Consider the following 7,867-nt stretch of genomic DNA (forward strand, 5'->3'; position numbering starts at 1 on the left):
GGGGTACCTGGTGGGAGCGACGCCTCGCTGTTGGAAGCGCTCGAATTGCTCTTGCTGATAGTTGTCATCTCCGGATCGGAAGATGATATTTCCGAAGTTTTGACTTCCCGCCATTGTGATGGATTTTTGAATGAGTGATTTGGAAAGGAAAAGAAGTGTATATTTGATATGAGAGAGTTGTTTGTGGTGAAAGAAGGAAGTTTGGAGGGTATTTATAGGTAAAATGTGGGAGGTGAAAAGAAAGAGTGGTTGAAAAGTAATTAATTGTGGTAAATGAAAAATGAATGGGGAATGTAAAAAGGTGGGGGGTGTAACGTTCGTCTCCAACGGCTCCCTAACGTTCACATATCTGAGAGGCGTTACGCTCGTCACAAGGCTGTGACGCTCGTAACAGGCACTAAGTGTGCCGCCCGTCACGGGTGGTGTGACGCTCGTCACACTTCCTTTTGGAAAGGCTTAGTAGCGCTTCACAGAATCACTTGGTAGCGTAATTAAATATTTTATTCTGCTTATGAACGTTTTAGTCTGTAGCTTAATTTAGTATGCATGCTTACTTGCTTTGTATAATAATAATAATAAGTAATAACCGTAGAGCATAATAGGCATTGCAAAATAAATTAACTAAACAGCTTCAATAAAAAGGATCATAATGTATTACAGGAAGGGAAAATAATAAAATGAAATAGAAATAAACATGAATTCAAATAACATTAATGAAAAAATCTAGCCTAAAACTAAATAACTTAGAATGAAGAAATAACTAAATTCCATCTATCTTCGGATCTCTGGCCGGAGGAGTAAAAGAGTTAACATGATGCCGTAACATACGTAACTGACTTGCCGTGCTGCTCATGTGTTCTAGGACTGCAAGTCTCAAGCTGTGGAAATCTTCCCTGAGGGCGTTTTGTTCTGACATCAAGGCTTCAATGACGGTTTTAATATCTGTTCCTGGCATATGATGTCGGAGATCAGGCATGGCTGATTCTTCGGTCAGGACAGGCTGAGGAGGAGGATCAATATCATGGTAGCCGGATGGAGTCTGAGGGTCAGATTCAGCAAGAGAGGTATGGTCAATATAGTGCTCATAGTCATCACAAATCTCATAATCCTGGATGGATTCAGTGGATCCAGCAGGAGTTGGGGTTTCATTCAGGTTATAGAGCCAGTTCCTTTGGTTATGAACACTAGTCCTAGGATCGGGCAGGGTGAATAGGCAGAGAACCTGGTTATCAATAACAAGCTCAAACTCATCAGACCCTATGTTTGCTATAAACATAGTGTTGAAGAGGAAAGGTATACTCATAGTGGTAATGCCACAAAAAGGGTTCAGGTCAAGCATAGGCTGACGTAGTCCAATAGCATTACCTATCATAGTTATCAGGCCGCCTATTCTAATGGGTGCTCTCTCATCCTGGATAAGGTGGTCCAAATTAGCTAACATAAAAGTAGCACCGTTTACTGGACGGTTCTGGGAAGCACAAAATATGATGAAGAGTTCATCACGTGAAACTGAAGTACTATTTGGCTTCTTCCCAAATAAAGTGTGGGTCAGGATCTTATGGAAATAGCGAAAAGCCGGGTTATGTATGTTTCCAGAGAGAAACTCATGTTCTTCGGGCTCATCATTTCCAGTCAGCTTACCCCAAAAGTGTTCAAGCTCTCTATATTCAAGAAGTTCTTCCTGGCTTATAGTGAATGTATCAAAGGAGGTAGGAAAACCCAAAAGGTTGGTGAAGTCTCTAGTATTAAATTGGTACTCCATATTGAACATTCTGAACTGGATAAAACCTCTGGTAATTCCTTTTCCATGGCTAGGTAGATAGATTAATGAACTAAGGAATTCTAGTGTGAGCCTCCGGTAGGTGGTGAAAGGTCTCAGGATAGGGGAGGTCTCCCATCCTATCTGATTCAGCAAAAACAGGACACTCTGTCTCAGTCCAAGGGCAGTCATAGCCCAATCATCAGCATATAAACTAGGTAGCATCTCCCTAGTGGCTAGTTCTTCAAACCTTCGTTTCTGAGCCATTCCTCTGAACTTGATACCCATACGGTCAGAATGTCCCATCTGGTTAGTGTTAACTAGAGAAAAGAAAACATGAGTTTAAGTCAGGATTTGGCCAAATGCCGAAAGAAGAATAGAATTATTATTATAATATATAGATATATTTTTTTTCTTTTTGAATAAATCAATAATGAATACTAAATAGAAATTAAAAGAATAATTAAGAGAAAAATAGAGGAATGATAATAATAATAAAATAATAAAATAACAGATTAATTTGTGGGTTGTCTCCCACTAAGCGCTTTGTTTAAATGTCGCAAGCTCGACAAAGAAACTGTTAAATATAGTCTATGAGTCCTGGGGGCGTTTCGTCTAAGTGTAGAATTTGCGAATCCTCGTTGGTTTCCGCATAGTGATAATGTTTCAGACGTTGCCCGTTTACGGTGAACGGTTCTGTAGATTGTCCTTTAATTTCTACCGCTCCACTGGGAAAGATTTTAGTGATATGGAAAGGTCCTGACCATCTGGATCGTAGTTTTCCCGGGAATAATTTTAGTCTGGAGTTAAATAAGAGTACTGCGTCGCCTTGCTTGAAGATTTTCCTTGATATACGCTTATCATGCCATTGTTTTGTTCTTTCTTTATAGATTTTGGCATTTTCATAGGCGTCTCTTCTGAGTTCCTCTAGTTCGTTTATGTCAAGGATTCTCTTTTCACCGGCGGTTTTATAATTCAAATTTAAATTTCTAATAGCCCAATAGGCTTTGTGTTCTAATTCTACCGGGAGGTGACAGGATTTTCCATAAATGAGCTTAAATGGGGTCGTCCCTATGGGAGTTTTATAAGCAGTTCGGTATGCCCATAAAGCTTCTGGTAATTTCAATGACCAATCTTTCCTTGAAGTGGCGACCGTTTTTTCTAATATTTGCTTGATTTCTCTGTTAGATACTTCCACTTGTCCACTGGTTTGAGGGTGGTAAGGTGTTGCTATCCTATGTCTCACTCCATATTTAAGTAGTAGTTTTTCGAGTATCTTGGATATAAAGTGCGATCCACCATCACTGACTACTATCCTTGGGATGCCAAATCTCGGAAATATTATATTTTTAAAGAGTCTAGTTACTACTCGGGTGTCATTAGTTGGAGAAGCTATAGCTTCGATCCACTTTGATACGTAGTCAACCGCCACGAGTATGTACTTGTTACCGAAGGAGGATGGAAACGGTCCCATGAAGTCTATTCCCCACACGTCAAAAATCTCTACTTCCAAAATACCTTTTTGTGGCATCTCGTCACGTCTAGATATGTTTCCCGTGCGTTGACATCTGTCACACTCCTTAATAGCCGCATGTACGTCCTTCCATATAGTTGGCCAATAAAAGCCAGCTTGTAGGATTTTAGAACAGGTCTTGGATGTACTTGTGTGTCCACCATAAGGCGCGGAGTGACAGTGTTGGATTATATTTTCTACCTCTTCTTCGGGTACACATCGACGGAAAATACCATCGGGACCTCTTTTGAAAAGTAAGGGATCATCCCAGTAATAGTGTTTTATGTCATGGAAGAATCTTTTCTTCTGCTGGTAAGATAAAGTAGGTGGAACTAGTCCGGCAGCTAAATAATTGACTAGATCAGCGTACCATGGTATGGCAGATATAGCTAAGGTGGTTTCTACTTGCATGTCGGAGTTGTTCTCTTCCAAAGTAGCTATGAGTTTGTCATACGAGAAATCATCATTAATGGATGTTCTTTCTGGTTCAAGGTTCTCAAGTCTAGAGAGGTGGTCTGCTACTACGTTCTCAGTTCCTTTCTTGTCCTTGATTTCTAAGTCGAATTCTTGTAGTAACAAGATCCATCTTAGGAGTCTAGGTTTAGCATCCTTTTTTGTTAGAAGGTACCTGATAGCAACGTGATCAGTGTAAACTATTATTTTGGCTCCTACCAAGTAAGAACGAAATTTATCTAGCGCAAATACTACTGCTAGGAGTTCTTTCTCGGTTGTGGCATAATTCATCTGTGCTTCATCCAGGGTTCTGCTAGCGTAATATATAACATGAAGCTTTTTATCCTTTCTTTGTCCTAAAACAGCACCTACAGCATAATCACTGGCATCGCACATTATTTCGAATGGTTCATTCCAGTCCGGTGTCTGCATAATGGGTGCGGAGATCAATGCTTGTTTAAGAGTTTGAAATGCTTTTAAACAGTTATCGTCGAATATGAATTCAGCATCTTTCATTAATAGCCCGGTTAAAGGTTTAGTTATCTTAGAGAAGTCTTTGATGAATCGTCGGTAGAAACCGGCGTGTCCTAAAAAGCTTCGTACTTCTCTCACGGTTCTTGGGGGTTGAAGATTTTCGATTACCTCTATTTTGGCTTTGTCTACTTCAATTCCTCTGTTCGAGATGATGTGTCCTAAAACAATTCCTTCTTGTACCATAAAGTGGCACTTTTCCCAATTAAGTACTAAGTTTACTTTTACACATCGTTCAAGAACTCTTTCCAGGTTTTCAAGGCATTCTTCGAAACTTTGTCCGTATACAGAAAAGTCATCCATGAATACTTCCATGATGTTTTCGAGAAAGTCGGCGAAAATTGCCATCATGCATCTTTGAAAAGTTGCAGGGGCATTACACAGACCAAACGGCATTCGTCTATACGCGAAGGTACCAAAAGGGCATGTGAATGTTGTCTTTTCTTGGTCATCAGGGTGAATTGGTATTTGAAAGAAGCCTGAATAACCGTCCAAATAACAGAAATGTGAATGTTTAGCTAGTCGTTCTAACATTTGGTCAATGAATGGTAAAGGGAAATGATCTTTTCGGGTTGCTTTGTTTAGTTTCCTATAATCAATGCACATTCTCCATCCCGATTCGATTCGTTTAGTTATAGTTTCTCCTTTTTCGTTTTCAATAACGGTTATGCCTCCTTTCTTTGGTACAACGTGTACGGGACTGACCCATTTGCTATCAGATATAGGATATATAATACCTGCTTCTAATAACTTGGTTATTTCTTTCTTTACTACCTCACTTAGGATCGGATTTAGTCTTCTCTGGTGTTCCCTAGAGGTTTTACCGTCTTCTTCTAACATGATGCGATGCATACAAATAGAAGGGCTTATTCCTTTAAGATCGGTTATGTGGTATCCTAGTGCGGTTGGATATTTTCTTAAGATATGTAGGAGTTTTTCTGTTTCGAGTCTTCCTAGATCTGCATTGACTATCACAGGTCGTTCAAGTTCTAAGTCTAGGAATTCATATCTCAGATTTTTGGGAAGTGTTTTCAAATCAGGGGTTGGTTTGTTAAGACACTGCGTAGGATCTGGTGTTATTGCTAAGCATTGTTTAGATTTGTCTTCTAAAAGATAGTCTGATGATTTGTCTTCTCCTGACTCTGCTTCTTTTATGCATTCATCGATGATATCCATGAAGTAACATGTATCTTCTATTGCAGGTGCTTTCAAGAATTTGGAAAGAATGAATTCAATTTTCTCTTCACCTACTTCGAAGGTGAGTCTTCCTCGTTTTACGTCTATGATTGCACCGGCAGTTGCTAAGAATGGTCTTCCTAGTATAATAGGTGTAGTATCATCTTCTCTAATATCCATAATTGTGAAGTCAGTGGGGATGTAAAACTGACCTATGCGTATGGGAACGTTCTCAAGGATTCCTACAGGATATTTGATGGAACGATCTGCTAGTTGTACAGACATCTTGGTCGGTCTTAATTCTCCCATTTCCAGTCTCTTACATATGGATAAAGGCATAACGCTAATTCCGGCTCCTAAATCGCATAAGGCTTTGTCGATGACAAATTTTCCTATGTGACAGGGTATAGAGAAGCTACCTGGATCCTTGAGTTTAGGGGGCATGTTTTGGATTATAGCGCTACATTCGGCAGGGAGTGTAACGGTTTCACTATCCTCAAGTTTCCTTTTATTAGAAAGAATTTCTTTTAAGAATTTAGCATATGAGGGCATCTGCGTAATAGCTTCGGTAAATGGAATTGTAACGTTTAATTGCTTAAGGAGATCAACAAATTTTCTAAATTGACCTACATCTTTGGTTTTAACAAGCCTTTGAGGGTAAGGTATAGGTGGTTTGTAAGGTGGTGGAGGTACATAAGGTTCCTTCTTTTCTAGGGTATCCTTATTACTCTCTTCCTTTTCCTTAGGTTCACTTTCCTCAGTAGATTTCTTAGGGCTTTGGTTTTCTATCCTTGGATCAGACGGTTCTTCCACTTCCGTTCCACTTCTTAATATAATTGCATGAGCTTGGCTTCTCGGATTAGGTTGGGGCTGTCCAGGGAATGTACCAGTTGGTGCAGCAGTAGGTGCTTGTTGTTGAGCTACTTGAGATATTTGGGTTTCTAACATTTTGTTATGGGTAGCCAAGGCATCTACTTTGCTTGCTAGTTGTTTAAGTTGTTCGCCAGTGTGTATGTTCTGGTTTAAGAAATCTTTATTGGTTTGTTGTTGGGAAGCTATAAAGTTTTCCATCATGATTTCCAAGTTGGATTTTCTAGGGGTATTATTGTTAGGATTTGGTTTCTGGTACCCCGGAGGTATAGATGGGGTTTGATTCGGAGACTGTCCAGGTGCGTATAAAGCATTATTACTCTTATATGAAAAGTTTGGATGATTCTTCCAATTTGGGTTATAGGTATTCGAATAGGGGCTTCCTTGAGCATAGTTTACTTGCTCTGTTTGGATTCCAGTCAAGAGTTGACATTCCGCAGGAGTGTGGCCTTGGATTCCACAGACCTCGCAATTCTGAGCTATAGCAACCACGGCGGTTGGTGGTGATACATTTAAACTTTCAATCTTCTGGACCAAAGCATCCACTTTTGCATTGACGTGATCAAGGTTACTTATCTCGTACATGCCAGTTTTCGGTTGAGGTTTTTCCACTGTTGTTCGTTCGGTTCCCCACTGATAGTGGTTTTGGGCCATGCTCTCGATAAGCTGGTAAGCATCAGCATAAGGTTTGTTCATTAATGCACCACCTGCAGCGGCGTCTATTGTTAACCTTGTATTGTATAAGAGACCATTATAAAATGTGTGAATTACTAACCAGTCTTCCAAACCATGGTGTGGGCAAAGTCTCATCATGTCTTTGTATCTTTCCCATGCTTCGAAAAGAGACTCGTTGTCTTTCTGTTTAAATCCGTTTATCTGGGCTCTTAACATAGCTGTTTTGCTTGGCGGAAAATATCGGGCAAGGAAAACTTTCTTCAACTCGTTCCATGTGGTGACTGAGTTGGAAGGTAGAGATTGAAGCCATCTTCTAGCGCTATCTCTTAATGAGAAAGGAAAAAGACGAAGTCGAATTGCCTCTGAAGTGACACCATTAGCTTTAACAGTATCAGCATATTGAACAAATACGGATAAATGAAGGTTTGGATCTTCGGTAAGATTTCCAGAGAATTGGTTCTGTTGCACAGCCTGCAGCAGTGAAGGTTTAAGTTCAAAGTTGTTTGCTTCGATTGCGGGCGGAGCAATACTTGAATGCGGTTCATCTTGCGATGGAGCGGCGTAATCTCTAAGAGCACGAGCTGGTTCTGCCATCTCGGTTAAAGAAGGAAAAATGTTTTTGATATCAGGAAGGTTTATAGGAGGGAGATTGTTTTCAGCACGATATTCCCGAATTCGTCGTAAGACTCGGAGATATAGTTCGATATCGTTGATTCGTAAATAGAGCGGTTCGCCTTGAGAGCGAGTGCGTGGCATACAAATCAACGAAAGAAAGAATAGAAGGAAAAAGAAACCTTAGTCTCTACAGCGTAACGGAAGAGTTACGATATCGATTGAATAAAAGTCCCCGGCAATGGCGCCAAAAACTTGATCGCTCGACTGTGCGAGTC

General features: G+C 40.2%; 1 pseudogene; it reads left to right on the forward strand.

The window, feature by feature from the left end:
• The first annotated feature begins 7,086 nt into the window (after positions 1 to 7,086).
• On the forward strand, positions 7,087 to 7,186 carry LOC127133763 (uncharacterized; annotated as a pseudogene).
• Positions 7,187 to 7,867: the final 681 nt, after the last annotated feature.

This window comes from Lathyrus oleraceus, chromosome 3 (assembly GCF_024323335.1).
Source record: "Lathyrus oleraceus cultivar Zhongwan6 chromosome 3, CAAS_Psat_ZW6_1.0, whole genome shotgun sequence".
NCBI lineage: Eukaryota > Viridiplantae > Streptophyta > Magnoliopsida > Fabales > Fabaceae > Lathyrus > Lathyrus oleraceus.